Source organism: Bos javanicus, chromosome 13 (assembly GCF_032452875.1).
Source record: "Bos javanicus breed banteng chromosome 13, ARS-OSU_banteng_1.0, whole genome shotgun sequence".
Classification (NCBI taxonomy): domain Eukaryota; kingdom Metazoa; phylum Chordata; class Mammalia; order Artiodactyla; family Bovidae; genus Bos; species Bos javanicus.
The window spans coordinates 78,002,076-78,022,991 of record NC_083880.1 but is presented as its reverse complement, the minus strand read 5'-3'; the positions used below and the strand labels follow the sequence as shown (position 1 = coordinate 78,022,991).

At 55.7% G+C, this 20,916-nt stretch overlaps 1 long non-coding RNA gene across 1 annotated transcript; it reads right to left on the bottom strand.

Annotated features, from left to right (window-relative positions):
- Positions 1 to 3,327: 3,327 nt before the first annotated feature.
- LOC133259880 (uncharacterized) lies at positions 3,328 to 11,145 on the bottom strand. The gene is made up of 2 exons (XR_009740561.1): positions 11,063 to 11,145; positions 3,328 to 8,436 (listed from the first exon to the last, which is right to left on the bottom strand). It is a non-coding gene; the product is annotated as an uncharacterized LOC133259880 (long non-coding RNA).
- Positions 11,146 to 20,916: the final 9,771 nt, after the last annotated feature.

Here is a 20,916-nt window from a genome sequence, read left to right as displayed (position 1 = left end):
GAGTCCCACTGAGGATTCCAAGAGTCATCCCACATAAAGCACTTCCCATGTGCCTGGCTTTCACCTTCTGCCTCTATTCCAATATCCCAGTGCCTGGCACATAGTAGCAGCTCAATTATGTCTTAGCTGGGTTATTATTATTATTATCACCCCAACTCCAGCTGTCTGAGATCTTGGGCAACTCACCCACTTCCTGTCTTGCTCAATTTCACTTTCCTCCTTCATAAAATCGAAATAACAATAGCGCCTGCCTCTCAGAGCTGAGCAAGGATCCATTCACACATTCCACAAACACTTATTAACCGTTTGTTTTTAGGAACAGGGGATATAACTGGGAGCAAAACAGAAAAAAAAAAAAAAAAACAACCCTGCCCTCATGGAGCTGACATGCTCACGGGGCAGACAGACCACATAAATCGGTATTTTATACAGCGTGTTAGAAACTGATAAGGGCAGTCTGAGCACAGGCTTCAGTAGTTTTATGTGGTGAGACTGGACGAGAATGAAGGGGAGGGTGGGGGAGGCCAGGCTGGGCCTGTGGGTTGCGTGGGGTGGGGGTGCTTTCTGTGCTGAGTGGGGGCCCCAGAGGGTTCTGAGCAGAGGAAGGATGTGGTCTGACCCAGGTTCTCTGGCAGAGGGTGGACTGTAGGGGGATGCGGGAGGGATTCAGGGGGATGAAAGGGAATGCAAGGGGATGATGTGGGATGCAGGGAGCCTCGGATGAGGTCACTGTGATAATCCTGGCAGGCAGGGATCTGGCCGGACCGGGAGGGGAGCTGGGGAGACATGGCAGAACCCTGGGTCTGTTTTCATCCTCCAGGGGATTTTCATTCCTCTTTGTCTGCTGAGGAAACAGAGCCTCAGAGAGCTGGTGAGACGCCTGAGATTCCAGAGCCAGGCCAGGCCCCAGGAGGCCCTGCCCGAGGCCTGGGAAGTGCTGCTTCTCTCAGGGTGCGGGGTGTGGCCCAGACAAGCTGGGAATCCTCGCCTCTGGGGCCTCCCCTTGCCCAGACCCGTGCAGGAGGAGCAGTAGAGGGGTTCAGACCCTCACTTTCTGCCCCACAAACCTCAGTCCAACCTGCTCCCTGGGATACAGCTGCTCCGCTGGGGTGCCTGAGGATCGTTACAGTCATCTTTAGATGAGCAAGAAACTCTCATTATAAATTACATCATTAAACTTCGGGCTCTAGGATGTTGAAGCAGCTAATATCACTGCGTGTGTGCGTGTTCAGTTGCTCAGTCGTGTCTGACTCTGCGACTCCGTGGACTGCTCAGTCGTGTCTGACTCTGTGACTCCGTGGACTGTAGCCCGCTAGACTCCTCTGTCCGTGGAATTCTCTAGGCAAGAGTCTTGGAGTGGGAGGCCGTTCCCTTCTCCAGGGGATATTCCCAACCCAGGGACTGAGCCCAACCTGTGTCTCTTGAGCCTCTTGCATTGCAGACAGATTCTTTACCACTGTGCCATCCGGGAAGCCCAGATATTACCATTAGCCCCATTTGAAAGCTGAGGACTGAATTGTCAGGGTGGGGGCGGGGGGTTCACTGCCCGAGGTCACACAGTGGCAGGACTGGGGCTCGGACTCCCAGATCCTCGGTTCCAGGGGCTGAGCTCTTGTCAAAGACGCAGAATGAAACAGGCTGCCCAGAGGTTCCACTGAGCCCCACAGATGAGGAGAGTGGGGACAATGAGGCCAGGACCAGCTCGGGACCCGTCCTCCACCACACAGAGACCCTTGAGCAAGCCAGAGAGGCTGCTTCCCACAAGCTGGGCGGCTCCGGGCCCTACAGGAAGTTGCCCGGGCTAGGACAGGCCCGCAGCTTTGATCAGCTTTACGAGCCGTGGCTGTTTATGGAGGCCCAGGCCCCCACCTCCTGCCGCCTGGGACTGGGTCTTGTCACCGGCACTCTGGATATTGGCAGTCCCCCGAGAGGCTACCCGCCGGGGGTCTTGGCCCCACTTCCTCCAGCTTGGCCCCTGCCCTGCCCCTTGGCCTCGACCCCTGGGAACAGGGCGGGAGGGTCCCCTCAGGCCAGATCCCCTCACACAGGGGCCTCCCGGCAGCTCCTCTGCAAAGGCTAAGCAGCTCTGAGCTCTCGCCGCATCTCAGGCCCTTTGCCCCACCGCGGGGCCGGCCAGCTGGAGCCCACCAGCCCTTCTGGAGCTGCTCCTCCTCCAAGCCACCCCTGCGCCCTGGTCACCTCCTCAGAGAGGCCTCCCCGATCCCCATCTAAAGCAGCCCCCACCTCGTCACCCTCTAACACCGCCTTCCTTTAATTCTTCATTGCCTGTGTCACTGTCTGGAGGGCTTTTGGGCCCCAGCGTGTGGCTTGCAGGGAATCTCAGTTCCCTGACCAGGGATCGAACCCATGCCCCCTGCAGTGGACACTCAGAGCCTTAATCACTGGACTGTCAGGGAGGTTCCTGCAATTTTCTGGCTCATTCTTTTTGCCTGTGGGTCTTCTGCCTTCTTCTCCCCATGGACAGGGTCCTCATGGGTCCCACCCACTCCTGTGTCCCCAGTAGATGCCCAGGAACCTTTTCTTCAGTGAAACAATGATAAAGTCTGTTAGGGGGTGGGCAGGCTGAGGCCCCAGAGCATTCCTCAGGGCCCCCCACCCCCAACCCTCACATGTGCCTGGGAGACTTTCAGGCACAGATGCTGCGCACAGAGGAGTTTCAGCCCCACGTTATGGATGAGGAAACAGAGGCTCAGAGGAGTGATTCGACTTGCCGGGCATCCCAGCCTGAAGGAGCAGGGCTGGGGTGCTCCGCCGGGTCCCCCTCCCCCAGCCCCTTCTTATGCAACCCTCAGGCCCCACCTCCCTCCTCCCCATCCCCCCACCCCACCCCCAGCCTGGCTCATGTCTGTGATGGCTCCCGACAAAAGCATCAGAGGACAGGTGTCCGACCAGCCAGGCCGGTTCTGGGCAGCCGTGAGGGCACTGCCCGCCCCCACCCCCAGCGATGCCGAGAGTGGACACCTGCTCCCGCACCTGCTCCCGCTCCGTCACCCTCAGGCCCTTCAAGTCCCCCCAACGCCCACGACCACGGATGGTTTTGGAGGCCCCGGGGTGCCTGCTCCCCATCCTGCCGGCTCCCCGTCTGAGCTCTGTGACCCAGGGCAGGCGGACCTGTGCCCTGGCCTGAGAGAGCAGCCAATTCATGTTTTCCTTCCAAGCACACACACAGTCTGGCGGGCTGCCTCTCCACTGACCCTGGCCAGCTGGGGAAGCTCGGGGTGCTGGGGCGGGGAGCATGTGGGCACCTGCTGAGGGCAGCCCAGTTCCAATTTTCACAGTTTACGAGGCTTCCTAGCCACCCAGGGGGCAGTTTCTGATCATCCTTTATTCCAGCTGGGACAGTGGCCGTCCAGACTCAGAGAGGGCAGGGCGTTTGCCCAAGGTCACACAGCAAGCAAGACCAGAGCCCTGACGTGTATGCTTTCCCTGTTCTTCCAAGTCATCCCTCCCTGGACCATCGAATGTCACTACAGCCTTGGCTGAAAACCTATCAGGCATTCAGCCAGGTCCAAATTCATTGAAAAACACTTGTTCAGCAGATATGGATTTGTCAGGCCCTCGGCTGGGTCTGGAGATGTAGCAGAATGAGACAGACGCCAGCTCTCGGGGGATGATCTTCCACTGAGAAGACAGAATTAACAAGCTAGGGAAGAAACCAACCCAGTGATTCAGACATGATAAGGGTGACAAATGAAAGGGACTTCAGAGTGAGGTCAGTTGCAGGGCGCTCTGAGGAGGGGAGGTTTGGACTGAAACCTGGAAGAAGAGGAGCGTCCAAGTGGGGAGGAAACGGGGGAGGGGAGGATGTCTGAGGGATGGGGAGGCCCGGGTGATGAGGAGGCAAGAGGGGTGCTCACTGCACAGAGCAAGGTGGGCCTCAGTTTTCTCAGCTGAACATTAGGCTGAGCTGCTCCTGGGTCACAAAAGACCAGGGGCCTTTAAAGAGGGTGGAGCCTGCCCTCCCTGCTATCTGCAGGGGCATCGGCCCCCACCACGCCCCCCCCGGCTCTCGGGGGAACCTTCTCATGCTTTTCCCTCTTTTGAAGGGTTAGGCAGAGGACAGGGCCTGAAACAGGAGGATCTGGGCTCTGGAATCTTGGGTGAGCAGCTGGCCCTCTGAGAAGCTCAGCTTCCCCATCTGTAAAATGGGCACAGCCCTGCCGCCCCACCTCTTGGGGTCAGTGGCCAGGTTTCAGAGGATGGACCCTGCACTCAGCAGCTGTTCCACTTAACAGGGCTCCGATCTCCTTTCTTGGGGGTGCGGTGGGGCATTGCTTAACCCAGTGGAAACTCAGACCTGTTAGGCGGCCGGACGTATGAGCTCAGGTCCTATCCTGTTCGGACCTGGAAGGTTCTCAGCCCTGGGTCGGGCCCAGAGACCCAGCCCCTCCACCTGCCTGCTGGGGTGAGTTGCCAAGTCTGGGGCCACCAGCGTGGTCACCCCTGGGGTCCAGGGTTGGAGAGGCTGCAGGGCAGTCTCTACCCACCCAGACACGGCTCTGGGAGAACCCGGATTCCCAGCATCTAAACTGCCCCGTCCCGCAGATGAGGAAACTGGGGCTCAAAGAGAACTGACTTCTCTGAGGACTCAGAGAGACAGGGCTGTTTTCCTTTAGTCCAGAAATATTTGTTGAGCACCTACTATGTGCCAGGGCGAAATATACAAGCAGGGATTAAACAGACAAGCTCCGTTTCTGTGGCCTTCACAATCCCAGGAGAGAGGCAGACGCTGACCCCTTCGAGTGACGCACACCAGGCTTTGCAGAAATGCCTGGGTTTGAACCCAGAGTTGTCACTTGTCAGCTGTGTGACCTTGAGCAAAAGATTTAACCTCTCTGTGCCTGATTCCTCATATATACAATGGGAGACAGTACTAAAATGGACCTCGTAGCGTTGTTCGGACTTCCTTGATGGCTCAGATAATAAAGAATCCACCTGAAATGCAAGAGACCCGAGTTTGACCCCTCAGTTGGGAAGATCCCCTGGAGAAGGAAATGGCACCCCACTCCAGTATTCTTGCCTGGAGATTTTCATAGACGGAGGACTCTGGCAGGCTACAGTCCATGGGGCTGCAAAAGTCAGACACAACTGAGCGACTGACATAGCATAGCTTAGGGCTGTTCACAGTTCTTACATAGGGAAGACGCTCTCTAGAGCTATTGCTTTCTGTTCTTTCATTTTATAAAAATTTATTGAGTGCTTCCTGTGTACCAGGCTCCGAAGTGGGAGCTGGGAACACAGATGTGACCAAGATGACAGTCACTGATCTTGAGGGGTCTAGTTTGAACCCAGGTGTCTGACTCCCAGACCAGCAGTTTCCAGCCCCACCACCTCCTCCAGGAAGTCTTCCATAATGCCCCTGGCCTGCTGAGAGCTGCCACATTCTGGGATTCAGTAGACCAACTCTGACACCAGCCCCTCCACCCACGGGTGCCCAGAGCCACTCGCCCATAGCTGGCGCTGGTCTCAGGATGGAGGGCAGGGCCTGAGCACTGGCAGGATGTTTTATCCATTAAGGTCCTGACAGACGCCAGGAGACGGGTGGGGTGGAGGTGGGGGTGAGCAATGACTTTTGCAGGCAGGACAGTGCCTCCCCTGTCCTGGTCTGGCTCTCCTCAGGCAGTCCCAGGCCTCCACCACATGTGTCCTTCCCTAGGCCGGGCCCTGGAGAATTGAACACAGAGGGGCCTGGAACTTCTCTTGGACACACAGCAAGCTCCCCTCTGGCCTCAGCTGACAGACAGAGATCAAACACTGGGGGCCCTCAGATCAAGTCAGACCCACAATGACAGAAGTACTGCTGCTGCTGCTGCTCAGTGGCTTCAGTCGTGTCGGACTCTGTGCGACCCCAGAGACGGCAGCCCACCAGGCTCCCCCGTCCCTGGGATTCTCCAGGCAAGAACACTGGAGTAGGTTGCCATTTCCTTCTCCAATGCATGAAAGTGAAAAGTGAAAGTGAAGTCGCTCAGTCGTGACCCCATGGACTGCAGCCCACCAGGCTCCTCTGTCCGTGGGATTTTCCAGGCAAGAGTGCTGGAGCGGGGTGCCATTGACAGAAGCACAAACAGCCCCAAAGAAGGCACACAAGACAGATGCACAGATAGAAATACACAACACCACACCTGGACACACCCCCCACGCACTCACACAGGCACCTGCTATTCAAGGGCACCCCAGCGGATCCAGGCTTCCACCAGCACCACGAGGGCTCTGTCGCTCCTGTTCCCCCCGGCCTGGCATTGGCCTCTACCCGGAAGCCTCTCCGATGGCCCCCAGCCTGCCCGTGTGACATCACCCCACAGCCATCCCTGCCCTCTCCTCCTCTCACAGTGGATACCCACGCTGTGCTTGCAACCTCTTATTATTAATTAATAATCGTATTAATAATCTAACTAATTATTATTGCAACATTTTCTTTCACACCTAACAACAGGATGAACTGGACAATAAGGCCCCTCTCCCTACACCTGATGACCAGTGGGATGCCTTGGGAGGGCAGGGTTAGAACCTAGTACCCAAGGACAAAGCCTGGTTCTGCCCATCCTCCTCCTTATGCCCCTGCGCCTTGACTTCCCCAGCTGTGAAGTCTGTGACTTCCCCAGACTTCCCTACTCTGATTGTGTGGGGACAATCAGAGTTGCTGTAAGAATGAATGAGCTGATTCCTGTAAAGGCTCAGAAAATGGATGGGCCCCAGGGACTCACTGCTATGGTTAGGGTGGGTGTTACTTCCCTCTTCACAGGCAGCCTGTGCTTGCAGCTTTTTCTGGGATTCTCCGTTGGGACTTCTGAGCATCTCGGGGTGGGGATAGCATCTGTCTCCCTCCTCACTATTCCAGCTCAGTAAATGCTGGTGGAATGAATGGATACATGAGGGAAGGGATGAAGGAAGGAGTGAAGGAAGGGATGAACCAGTCCCAGGCCCGTTACAGCTGGTCCAGCTTGGGAGGCAGCAGGAAGACCATTTGGCAGGATCAGGCCCCAAACAGCAAAGGCTTGGCCCAGAATACCGGCAGATGCATCTCCAATGGTGGGGGGTTTGCTGCTATAAATCTGTTGGAGAAAGCAAAAATATTCTTGGAAATCCTTAAATTGCTTGAAATGCATGGAAGACTTGTTCTCCCACCTAGTCTCTCCTAACATTCCCTTGGTTACCTGCTCTAGCCACACTGGCCTCCTGGCTGTTTCCGGAACACTTCGGCCACGGTCCTGGGTCCTTGGGGCCTTTGCACTTGCTGTTCCCTCCACCTGGAATCCTCTTTCTGAGCCTCAGATAGCTAGGGGGCCCCCCTCCCTCAGCCCCATCAGGTCTCTGCTCCAACGGCACCCTCTCTGTGAGGCCAGTCCGGCCCGTGCTCCAGCCCACGGCTGAGGCGGCCCCTCCGCACTCAGCTCTGGTTTACAATGACGTCACTGGTCTCCCACTTCTCTCCACTCCTCTCACCACAACCTGACGCGGCTCTTTCGTTTGTCCCCAGGCTCAGTGACCAAGAAGCCGCCCGCCAGTGCAGGACATGTGGGTTCAACCCTGGGGTAGGAAGATCCCCTGGAGAAGGAAATGGCAACCTGCTCCAGTATTCTTGCCTAAAATCAGTCTAGTATTATAAGGGCTTCCCTGGTGGCTCAGTGGTAACGAATCTACCTGCCAATGCAGGATTTCAGGTTTGATCCCTGGGTTGGGAAGATCCCCGGGAGAAGGAAATGGCAATCCACTCCAGTATTCTTGCTTGGGAGATCTCATGGACAAGAGGGGCCTAGCGGGCTACAGTCCATGGGGTCGCAAAGAGTCGGACACAGCTTAGCGAACAAATAACAAGTCTCTTTATGAACTCCTTCAGGCAGGATCTTGCTTTATTCAAAGTTGTAACTCAAGAACCTAGAACACTGCTTGGCACATAGTTCAGTTCAGTTCAGTTCAGTTCAGCTGCTCTGTCGTGTCCGACTCTTTGTGACCCCGAGAACCGTAGCACGCCAGGCCTCCCTGTCCATCACCAACTCCCGGAGTTCACCCAAACTCATGTCCATCGAGTCAGTGATGCCATCCAACCATCTCATCCTCTGTTGTCCCCTTCTCCTCCTGCCCTCAGTCTTTCCCAGCATCAGGGTCTTTTCAAATGAGTCACCTCTTCGCATCAGGTGACAAGTATTGGAGTTTCAGCCTCAACATCAGTCCTTCCAATGAACACCCAGGACTGGTCTCCTTTAGGATGGACGGGTTGGATCTCCTTGCAGTCCAAGGGGCTCTCAAGAGTCTTCTCCAACACCACAGTTCAAAAGCATCAATTCTTCAGCTCTCAGCTTTCTTTGTAGTCCAACTCTCACATCCATACACACAGTAGGTGCCCAATACACATCTGTTGCCTGACTAAGCAAACAATAAGAACACAAACAATAAGAACACAGAGGACGGAAGGCCCTGGAACAGATTGCAACACACAGTAGAACACAGACAGTGCATCGAAAGGGACAGGATGCACCACGACAGCCCCACACAAGGCAGCGGAGACAGCCTCCCTCGCGGCCTCAGCGGCGCTGGACAGAGCAGCCAAGACCCTCCTCAAACCATCACTTAGACCCCGCTGGGAACCCTCGGGGGCAGGCGGCCGAAAGCTGGGTTGGGTCTGGGGGTCTTAGCTCACCGTCTCCCCCCAGCTATCCTGCCCGGGGGGGTTCTTCTGCCCACTTGGTCCCTGTTCCTGCCCAGCTGGACAGGTCAGGTGTGGTTTTTGGTCTGGGCACCAGGGCACTGGCTCCCGTCTGGGGTGATTCCTGCTGACTCACTGGCCGAGGCTCTGGACAGGATCCCATGGTCCTGATCGTGTTGGGGGTGGGGGCAGCCAGGGCCAGAGGGATAAGACACGAAGTCTCTGCGTGTGTGTCTGTGTATGTGTCTGGGGGGGTGGCGGTGCTGAGCTGGCTACAGGCCTCTTCTATCCCACGCTTATGGTTTCTGCATCACCTCTCCCCGCTGCAAGGCTCTGAAAGGCCCCTCCACCGAGCCACCTCCCAGACCCGACCAAGGCCCTGGTTGGCCTCCTGATCATGAAAGAGAAGGTAAGGAGAATTAGGGTCATTCCCCGCCTGGGGAAATGCCGACCAGTGAGAAGCTGCCCGCTGCCCAACACAGATTCGAGCTTGACCCTGAAAGCCCGGATCCCTTGTGGGGTGGGGTCCTGGTCCAATGCTTGGGCCTCTCATCAGGACAGGAGGGACACAGGGGGACCCTGCCTGCCTGTCTGATCCCAACTCAAGCATTTTCCGGGCACCCCTCTCTCCCTAGCCTTCTCCCTAATGTGTCTCGGAGACAGGCCAGCTCTCCCCCTAAATCTACCTGGAATCTGACCATGTCACCCCACTTCTGCTGCCCTTTCTGTTCAGGACCCTCCTGGGGCTCCCCCCTCCCTCGGAGCAAAAGCCAAATCCTCGCCATGGCCTGCCCACCTGCCCACCCCAGCCCCTCACTGGCCTCCTCCCCTCACGCCTGTTTTGCTCCGGCCACACTGGCCTACTTGCTGCTCCTTGGTGCCGCCAGCCACGTCCTGACTCAGGGCCTTTGCACCTGCTATTCCCATGGCCTAAAATTCTTTCCCCAGATACTCACATGGCCCCAGGCTAACTTCCTTCAAACTCTGTGGCACCACTTTCTGAAAGAGACCTTTCTTCCCCACCCAACCGACATGGAGGCCACTCCCTCTGGCATCCTGGCTCCAACCACCTGTGCCTGATTCTTCCTTCCTGACACTTACCACGGCCCACTGTATGGCTTTTTTTTTTTTTTTTTTTCCCGGCTGCACCACGCAGCATGCAAGATCCTAGTTCCCTGACCAGGGGTCGAGCCAGTCCCTTGGAGTGTTTGAGGCAGAGGGAAGAACAAGTGCAAAGTCCCTGAGGCTGGAACCCTGAGTCTCAGTCTCTTGAATCTACAAATTCAAGAGACAGAAAGAAGGTCTTCCTTGGGGGCTCAGGGGTAAAGAAGCCACCTGCCAATGCAGGAGGCACAGGTTCGATCCCTGGTCCAGGAAGGTGCCACGTGCTGCGCAGCAACTAAGCCCCTGCAACACAACTACTGAGTCTGGGCCCCAGAGCCCGGGAGCCGCAACTGCTGAAGCCCGCACGCCCTCGAGCCTGTGTTACACAACGTCATGGCGACGAGAAGCCCCTGCACTGCAAGAGAAAAGCCTGAGGGGCACGGAGGACCCAGCACAGCCAAAAATAACATTAATTAGTTAACTTTAAAAAAAAAAAGAGAAAGAAGTTCATGAAGGCGCGTATAGTATGTGCACATATAGGGGGCGGGGCTCAGGAAATTTGGGGATCGAGTTTGCTGCCTGTAAACCAGGGAGGTACGAGGATCTCGCCCTGACACCCCAGGACGCCCTTGTATCTGACTTGCTCCTGACAGAGGGTTTTCTCTCGGTCCCACCCCGAGAACCGTCCACAACTGGGATCTTAGCTCTCGGTCACCCTCCTCCCCCTCCCCCGGCCCGCGGTGCTGGCAGCGCCGGGAAACGGTGACTCAGGAGTCTGGCGGGATGGGGCCTCCCTCCCCCAACGTCCGTCCGGGCAGGCGGCCGGGCAGGAGCCAGCCTTGGCCGACACCGGGGGCCCTCCCGCCTGACGCCCGGCTGGCCGTGCTCTGGCCAGGGGAGTCCTCCCCTGGGCCGGGCAGACACTCTACGTGGACTCCTTCTGGCGGCAGCGGTGGCAGCCCCAACCATGTAACCTTCCCGGCAGCTTGTCGGGGTGGGGGGTTATCCCCACTTTCCAGGAGAGGAGACTGAGCTGCAGAGACGCTGAGATGCCCGCCACAGTCACAAAGCGGAACTGGCACCCTGGGAACACGGTGCTGGCAGCCTTGGTGCCCAGCTGGCAAGTCTAGGGCAGAGGCTGGGTTGAGCGTAGACAGACCACACACTTCCCCGGGCACCTCCCAAACAGGAGGGACCCTGGGCTGCAGGCCTGACCTTGGATCCCAACAACCCCCTAGCATCAGGACTGGGGTCTCCCTTCTCTCGCTAACCCCCCAATCCACAAACACTCACCAAGAAACAGCCAGGCCCAGAGTCCAGGAAGGAAAATACCCAGCAAAAGGGACACTGGGTGCTTCCTGGGGTGCCTTTACCCCCTCCCCATTTCCTCATCAACAACCTCCCACCCGTCAGCCAGTGACCTCAGCCGGACACGGTCACTTAGTTTTGCAGAACACGAAACATTTTTTCCCAGCCTTCCCCGAGGAAGGCGGTGGTGGGTCAGAGGGCAGGCTCCATCCGGTTCCTGGCTGTCTGCATTCAAGCCCCAGCTTAGCCTCTTCGCTGTTCAGCCTGGGGCTGGTGTCTCCACCTCTCTGGGCTTCAGCTTCCCCATCTGCACAGAAAGGTGTATAACAGAACTGCCTCTCGGGGTCGTTTTTCCGGTGGACTGAGGCGATGCATACAGCAAGTGCTTAGCAAACGTTCCCATGGTTCCCCGAGTTTGCTAGCTCAAGTCTGTGCTGAGTTCAACCAAGAGGCTCGGGGACCCCCCGCCCAAGCCCGCATTAAAAGCTCATCTGTGAAATCTCTCAGTCACCCCTTACATCCCGTTAGAGTTACATGTTCAGGTTAGATTTTTTTATTCGCTGGCATCCACGTAACAAGCCGAGTTATTATTATTTCTGGCCTAAAACGCGGCGTGGTTCTGGGGACGTGATGGACCCAGGCTATGTTCTCTTCTGATGAGGCGGCGTCCAAGCATTTCTGGAAAACTGCGTGCTGTTTTCCCGTCCGAAACATCCAGCGTCACTGCGGATGTGGGACTTGAAGGTGGACGCCGCTTCCCGTCCTGGGCCCAGCCCTTCCAGCCTCGGGGCCCGTTGCCCCCCGAGCCTCTCTGGAGAGGAGATTCTGGGAGTCCCCGACTCCCTTCTGCACCCCCCAGCCTCACTCAAACCAAAAGCATGAGATCTCAGGCCTGGAGAAATCTCTTCCCCTTGTGTCTGAAAAGCCATGAGCATCACAACATTCCTAATGATAACAGCAGGGGTAGGCTTCTCCCATCCTTATAGCTACCATCTGAGGGAATTTCTGCCCTAAACACCCCTGAATGGAGAAACAGAGGCCCAGAGAGGTGAGTCAGCTTGCCCTAAGACACACAGCCAGGAAGAATCAAGGGGGAACGACATCCTAGCAAGTCCAACAGAGAAATGCCACCTTTAACCGCTTTCCTCAGCTTCCTCTGTAGATGGGCCAGAGGCAGCCCTGGCCTCCCTCTCCTTCTCTCTCCCAGTTTCATCAGTTCTCATCAGTGTGAAGTTGACTCATGAATTCCACTTTGTGAGCCTCAGTTTCCTCCTCTGCAGAATGGGGGCAAGGCACAGCCTCCCTCATTAGCTTGTTTTGAGGATTTCCCGAGGTCATGGATGCTTTAAAAACTGCTGAGCTGACGGTTCCTCAATAAATTAAACATGGAATTACCGCATGACCCAGCAAGTCCACTCTTAGGTATATACTCAAAAGAATTGAAAACAGATGTTCAGATGAAAACTTGTACACAAATGTTCATAGTAACACTATTCACAACAGAACAAAAAGTAGGAACAAATGTCCACCAGCTGATGAACGAATAAACAAAACGTGGTATATCCATTTGTTGTTTAGTCGCTAAGCTGTGTCCGACTAAGTCATGATTTAGTAACCCGCCAGGCTCCTCTGTCCGTTGGATTCTCCGGGCAAGAATTCTGGAGTGTGTAGTCATTTCCTTCTCCAGGGCATCTTCCCAACCCAGGGATTGAACCCGTGTCTCCTGCATTGGCAGGTGGATTCTTTACCACTGAGCCACCAGGGAAGCCCTCTATATCCATACAATAGACTATTATTCAGCAGTAAAAAGTAATGAAGTACTGATGCATTCTACAACATGAATGGACGTGTGAAAGGGGCCAGACACAAAAAACTACGCATCGTATGAGACATTCATGTGAAATACACAGAGCAGGCAAGTCCACAGGGGCGGAAAGTAGGTTAGTGGTTTCCAGAGACTAGAGGGAGGGGGGAACGGGGAGTGACTGTTTCATGGGTCCAGAGTTTCCTCTTGGAGTGATGGAAATGTTCTGGAACTGGATGGTGGTAGTGATTGCACAACGCCGTGAATGCTCTAAATGCCACTGAACTGCACACTTTCAAAAGGTTAAAATGGTAAATTTTATGTGTCTGTTACCACTCACACAAAGTGCTTAGCCCAGTGCCTGGCATACAGTAAGCATCCAGGGAAAGTTAGCCAGGATTATTAACTTATTTCAAGAGAATCTCGTTGTACTCAGGGCTTGGGTTCCAGAGTTGGCTTGTGAAGCTTAAATCATGTCAAAACTACAGTCCACAAACCCCAGGGCCTGTGTTCCCTGTCATCCATCAACGGCACCCACGCTCGGGTCCTGTGGCCATATTTTCCATGCCACGTGGTAGCCAGTAGGTAACACTACCCAGCTGACATTGCAATTACGCTCAAAGAAAGACAGTGCATCCCTGTTCACCCAACACAGAGACTCGGATGCCACAGAGCGGTGAGTGCTGTGAGAAAGAATGAATGAGGGCTAGTTCGGCCAAGGTCATCAGAGAAGGCTGCTTGGAGGAGGTGACTCAGGGAGCCAAGCAGATCTCTAACTGTGGCCTGCTCAGTCCTGCATGATTCATCCCCGCTCTCTCAGCCCCACCAGGTCCCCTCCGGTTCACTGCATTCCAGCAACATGTTCTCTCAGTCACCTGGCGTGCTCTGATCTCAGGACCTTTGTGCTTGCTGATGGCTTTGCCAGGAGCCCTTTCCCTGTAACTGTCTGGGGCCAGCCGCTTCTCATTACCCCTGTCTCCTCTCAGCTGTCACCTCCTCGGGGAGGTCCTCCTGGACTGCTCTGTCTCAAGGGGTCCCCAGCAGTCACCACCCTCTGTCACTTCCTCCTGCTTCATCTTCATTCTTTTCCCACTTGAAACTGTGTTTTTATGTGTCTACTGTCTGTCTCCCCTGTGAAACCATCCGCTCCATGACAGCAAGGCTTTTGGTGTCTCTTGTGTTCTGATGTACCCCCTCATGCTCCATGCCTAGAACAGTGCCTGGCACAGAGCAGGTGTTCAAGAAATATCTGCAGAAGTAAAGTATAAATAAATGAATGAGTGAGTGAGTGAATGAATGAATGCCTCTTTGCAGAGTAGATGGGGTTCAGCCCAAAAGGGGCTAAGACTTCCCAAGGGCATGCGCTGGGGACAGGGTTGACTCCAGGGGTCCCCTCTTGGTTCAGGCCTCACCTGGGGTGTCCATGAGTCCCTGCTTGTTGACTAGGGGCTATGGCCCCATCTGTCTCCCTCCCTTTTGACACCCATTCTGCCCACACAATTTGGGGGTGCGGCCCTTCCAGCTCCCCAGCCACATCATGGCCATGACAGCCCTCCAGCCCTGGGGGACCCACAGGGATTTTCCCCAACAGGTGACATCTGGGGCAGGGAGAAAGTGCTATGCAGTTACCAATCTGGTCTTCTGTTCCTGAAACTGCTCTCCAGGAAGTGAGTAGGGGGTGAGCGAGTCAGCGGGGCTCTACTGAAGGCCCCCCCAGCCCCAGGTCTCGAGTCTGGGCCCTCAGTCAGGATGTCCACAGGCAGGTGGACACAGTTCTCTGACCCTCCAATTCCTCGTGGGTCAACGCGAGCGATAGCTCTCACCTCACAGGGCTGTGTGAGAAAGAAATGGGGCATGTGAGCAAAATGCCTCACACAGGGCCTGCCGTGGGGCTGCACGGGTACACTTACCCTGATAGATAGCACGCGGGATATACTTACCCTGATAGATAGCACGCGGGATATACTTACCCTGATAGATAGCACGCGGGATATACTTACCCTGATAGATAGCACGTGGGATATACTTACCCTGATAGATAGCACGCGGGATATACTTACCCTGATAGATAGCACGTGGGATATACTTACCCTGATAGATAGCACGCGGGATACACTTACCCTGATAGATACTGTGTGAAATATACTTACCCTGATAAATACTGCAGGGGATATACTTACACTAAAAAAAAGGACTCACTGCTTCTCTGGAATTCAAATTTACTTGGGCGTCCCGGGTCTTTTGTAGCTGTCATGGATCTCGTTTTTATTTGTGCTACATCTGGCCACCTTAGCCTGGCACAAAATGTATTCACCAATGTTCACTGAACGAACGAACGGAGCTAAAGCATATCAGCTGAAAGAATAAACAGATGAAGCAGTGATTGAAACGCACAGGCATTATTACTATGGTTGCCGTTGTTGTCTCACTGATGGCTCAGAAGTTCCTGCCTCTGAGAACATTCTATCTATCCCAGGCCCAGACCATGGGGGGAAGTCGGGGCTTGCAGAGCAAAGTGATTCACCCAAGGCCCTCAGGGCTGTCGCTCCTGAGGCGGGCCATCTGCACCCCCAGACAGCCCCCATCCTCCAAGCCTGAAACACACCCCAGCCTGAATCTCAGAATAACCCCACCAGGCTGGGACAGCTACCCTCCCCTGCTACCGATGAGGAAACCGAGGCTCAGAGAGGCAAAGGGACTCGTCCACGCTGACAGTGACCCCTCCGGGACCCTTCTCTCCATACTGGGGGCAGAGCCTGGAGCCCGAGAGCCACAGCTGGCAGAGCTCCAGGCTGGGCTGGAGCTGGTGAGTCCCACGGCCCCGCGCCTGCCCTCCCCGCCACCGCCGCGGGCCGAGGAATTACTCAGCCCCAGCTTAACTCTATGGAGGAAATTCTTTCCCCTGGCAGGCTTCCCACAGATCCCCAGCTCCACGGCCGGGAACTGCCTCCCCAAAGGCCCGCTCACCTCCTGGCAGCACCAGCAGATGTGGAAACCCAGGCTTGGCTCTGAGCAGGCAGACCGTGGGCGGCAGGCGGGGCTTGCTCCAGACACGCTCTGCCAACGCAGCCAGCGAGCTGGGCATTTCATTCAAGCATTCAGCAAACGGAGGGGCCAGGTGCTGAGCCCCATTTTGGGGGTTGGCTGTGGGGGAAAAGGAGGGTCAGATGATGATGTTTAAAAAGCCCAACAACACAGCAAGCACTCAGATCTATCTGTGCTCCTCTTCTGAGTACCTACTGTGTGCTTGGCACTAGCTAGAGCCCCCTGTGGCCCATGAAGCAGACAGGGTCACACCAGGAAACGAGAGTGAAGAAGAGACTAGAGGGGCTTCCCTGGTGGTCCAGCAGTCATGACTCTGCCTTCACTGAGGGGCAGGGGGTCCACGTTCGACGGCTGGTCAGGGAATCAAGGTCCCACATGTGGTGTGGGGTGGCCAAAAAAAAGAGAGACTAGGAAGCTGCTCAAACCGGCTCATGCTGTGGGGATCGGTGTCCCAGGGTTATCTCACAGGACCCTGGTGATAACCCTAAGTGGAGGACTGTTAACTCTCCCTGTTACTCAAAGCAGGGCGAGGGACCAAGGCTCCCAACGAGGGTTAGCACTGCTTCAACATCACCCACACTGAGGGAGAATGAGCCGTTACAGAGCACCTTTCAATGGGTCAGCTCCCTTCAATGGGTGATCATTTATTCACTCAGCAAATGTTCAGTGAGACTTACCATATGCCAGGCAACGGGGGCACAACAGTGAACCACACTAACGAGGCTAAAACTTGATACAGGACTGATAAGAGCACGGGGTCTGGAGCCAGATACCCGGGTTTAAGTCCCAGCTCTGCCACCCACCCTGTGTGACCTTGAGCAAGTCACTTGACCACTCTGAGCCTCAGTTTCATTTTCTGAAAAATTAGCAAGGATGGCAGTACTCGCCTTCTGGGGTTGGGAGGATTTAATGCACTTCTCCATGCAGAGTGCTAAGCTAAGAGCCTTGTAGACATTAACAGCTCAGCGCATACTGAGTCTTTTTTCTTTCGAATCTCCCTTTTCTCAGATGAGTAAACCAAGCCTCAAAGAGATTGTGGCAGCTGCCGCCAGGGTGAAAAATCAGTAGAGGTGGAACTTGAATCCAAACAGACTTTCCTGGTAGCTCAGACGGTAAAGCGTCTGCCTACAACGGGGGAGACCTGGGTCCAATCCCTGGGTCCGGAAGATCTCCTGGAGAAGGAAATGGCACCCCACTCCAGTTCTCTTGCCTGGAAAACCCCACGGATGGAGGAGCCCGGTAGGCTACAGCGCACGGGGTCGCAAAGAGTTGGACACGACCGAGTGACTTCACTTCACTTGAATCCAGTCAAAGGACTAGGAGGGCCCCTCCTTCAGGGCCGCAGCCTCAGTCCACTCCAGTTCAGAGGCGGTAGCTCCCTAGCCCCCGCCCCTCTCCCGTAACTTTCAACCTTGATCTTCAAGGGCCTCCGAGGGCACGCTCAGGACGTGTCCTATGAATTACCAAACCTCTTCCGGGTGTTCACCGCCACCCGCCCTGCCCCCAACCCCGTGTGCAAACACACCTGCATCCGCGAGGTCCTGGGGTCCGCGTTTGAATGCGGGCTGCTGACGGCTGCTGTACGGGGGCTAATGCAGCCAGCCAGCCTGGAGCAGGGCTGAGGGAGGTCACCCAGGCAGAGGTGAGGAGTGGGCTGGAGTAAACAGTGTTTTATCTCAGAGGAAGGAAGGACAGAGGGAAAAGGAAAGCAAAAGGAAGGAAGGAAGGAAAAGGAAAAAAGAAAAGGGAAAGAAGGAAGGAAGAATGAAAGAGAAAAGGGAAAGGAAAAAGAGAGAAGGAAAGAATTCTCATCTGGCCAAGCTTGCCCAAACTGAGTTTAGGGCCAGACCACAGGGCTCTCATTTTGCCCCTGATTTTTCTGCCAGAGGCAGGAAACATTCTCCCTTGGGATGATCAGAAATAGCTGAGTTCAAAAAACGAGCCTGGGTGAGAGAATTCCAGGCGAGGGGGAGGGACTGACACCAAAGGGCTCCGTGGAGTCTAGGGGTTTAGGGCATGGCCACGGGCGCCGGTCGGCCTGGGTTCAAATCCCTGTCCTGCCCCTGCCTGGCTGTGTGACTCTGGCTTTGGCCTCAATTTCTCACCCACAAAGCGGGAACCATAATAGTGCCAGGCACAGCGGCATCTAGGTATTCCGTTTTCATCCTCAGCACTTGTTTTTTCCTCCATTTTTCCTGGTTCCACTCTCATTCAAACTCTCTACTCATAGAAGCAAGACGAACTCCACTCCTCCAAGCTTCCAGTCAACCAGCCACCCCAACAGAAAGCACTGCATTATTTTTGTTTCCAGCTAAAATCCCAGGCCTGCCTCTTATTTGCTGAGAGAATGCAGTGCTCTGATTGGTCAGTGGTGGGTCACATGCCCTACCCCTAGGCGAAGCATTGGCCCCACCCCAAATCCCTGGACCCAGGATCAGGGAAGCCGAGTGGGTGTTGGTTTAGCCCATGAGGGATAAACATTCAAGAAAAGGAGGACTTCCTATGGCTGGTTCACGTTAATGTATGGCAGAAACCAACACAAATATTGTAATTATCCTCCAATTAAAAATTTAAAAATTTTTTAAATAAATAACATTTAAAAAAAGAAAAGGCGGGCTTAACACATGTTGATCCTGTTAAGCTTCCTGACAACCTCCTTGGAAGAATATCCCTTTGGGGAGGTGAACAGATTGGGTCAAGGCTACCCAGAGCCAGCCTCAGCTCCCAAGCCCTCCCCCGCCACCAATGCCCCTCACCCATCTCAGCCTCCAGGAGAACACAGGGATGACTTCCAGGGCACCTGCCTTGAGAAGAACATATCTCTGAGCCTGGGGGGAGGGATCATCCCCTGAAGCTCCCAGAGGTTCAGGCACTTGCCCAAGGTCACACAAAAGGGAGGGGGGCAGCCAGAGTCTGGACCTGGTGCTGCCTGAGGCCACGCAGGGCCTGGAGGCGAGGCTGGGTCCTGTCACTGGGGACAGGACAGGGCTTGGGAGAGCCAGGCCCCCTTGAAAGGTGGCCTGGTTTGAACCCAGCTCCGCCCCTTAACTCTTATGTGACCCTCCGCAAGGTGAGCTGAGTGCCTTGGTTCTCTGGGTCTCGCTTGCAAAATGGCCCGAAGCCCAGGAGATCCACCCCCTGCCTGCCGAGGCTCTCAAGCTGATGCTCACCACCGGTTCTTAGTGAAAAGCTGTCCCCAAGCCTGGCTGCTGCGGTAAGCACCTTACCCAGATGAATCTTTTAGGGAAAAGAGGTGCTGCGTCTGCTGCTGTTGTTACTGTTATCATTACCTGCACTTTACAAAAGAGAAACTGAGGTCCAGGGGGGCGTGGCTGGCCCACGGCCACACAGCCAAAGAGCAGGGATTCGGACCCAAGCCAGTCCGGTTCTAGAGCCCAGCTCCTCGCCGTTTTCCAGTGTCCTGTCTCCATCAAGTCTAGCTGCTATTACATTGGTATCTGCTTAACTTGCTGCAGTCGAGGTCCTACCCTGACGCGAGACACAGGGCAGGTCCAAACTCCCCATCCTCAATGGCCACCCTGCTGTGAAAACTTTCCCCCTGGGAAAACGGAGGCACCACGCAGCTGCGTATGGTACCCAAGGGTGCACAGCGCTGGGCTCCGCTACGGCTTCTCACGGCAGCCGCCCCCAGAGCCAGCATCTCCTGGGTCACTCCCCAGCTCACACACAATCTCCCTCTCTCTCACACACACATGCACGCGCGCGCGTGCACACACACCCACACCCTCCCCCGCCTCCCTCGGCTCCACGCTGGCTGCGGGACATTTGTTACTGTGTCAGTTCCAGCTCCCGCCCTGATGGGGGGCCGGCAGGCAGGGGGCTTCCTGGCGGCTCTGGGAGGGAAGAATGCGCCCCCGCCCCCCGCCCCATATGGCCTGCATCCCGGCCCATCTGCTTTCCATTGCCTGGCGCGGCCACTGCGGGGCCGCCAGCGCCCGCCCGCAGGGGTGCGAAGTTTATGTGGCCGGGCCTGGAGCCGGCGGTGACAGGGCCACACACGCTCACACAGACACACACCGGACGCCCCCCGCCAGCCCTGATGTGTGCTCACACACACAATCCATCCCTCCATCCGCCTCCCAAGGCACCCACGTTCTCACACACCAACTGACAGCAAAGATCCCCAACCCAAACACTCCGGAGACCTCCAACTCCCACAGGGTCCCCCAGAAAAGTGACACACACGCAGTCCACTCCCAGAATTGACCCTCCCAACGTACCCACCGACGAATCCACACACAGACTCACATGTGCCATCACTCTATACTCCCCACCCGCTGACACACACACCCACCAGCACCCTCCCCACTGTCTTCCACAGAAACACACACACACACACACACCCCTGCCCTAACCCCGATGACACCAACTCAAATCAGTGACTAACACACGAACGCGGGTCCCAGAGAGGCCCCAAGGCACAGAATGGCCACTCCCGTTTCACAGCCCCCTTCCCCCTCCTCTCCAGCATCTCCCTAACCTTGGAGCAGTTAGGAGTGCCCAGACCCCTGTGCTGGGCTTGGACATTTACTGTCCCGCCCCATCTTCCCTCCTAGAAGCTGCTGAATTTGGACCCAGACTCCAGGGACTCTATCCAGTGCCTTCTCTAGAACACCTGAGTCTGTCCCCACCAGACTCACCTGGGCTCCTGGCTACCTGGACCATCTCCAGCAGACCTCATCACTCACCACTACCTCCAGGAGCCCACAGTGGAACTCAGGGACCCAAGAAATTGGACAGGGAAAGAAGGGCACATCTTTTTTTTTCTTTTTAATTATTTTATTTGGCTGTGCTGGATCTTCATTTCTCCGTTGCAGGGCTCAGACTTCTCACTGCGGTGGCTTCTCTTATTGCAGAGCACCGGCTCTAGGTGCATGGACTTCCGGAGCTGTGGCTCACGGGCTTAGTTGCTCTGTGGCCTGTGGGATCTTCCCGGACCAGGGATAGAACCCGTGTCCCCTGCATTGGC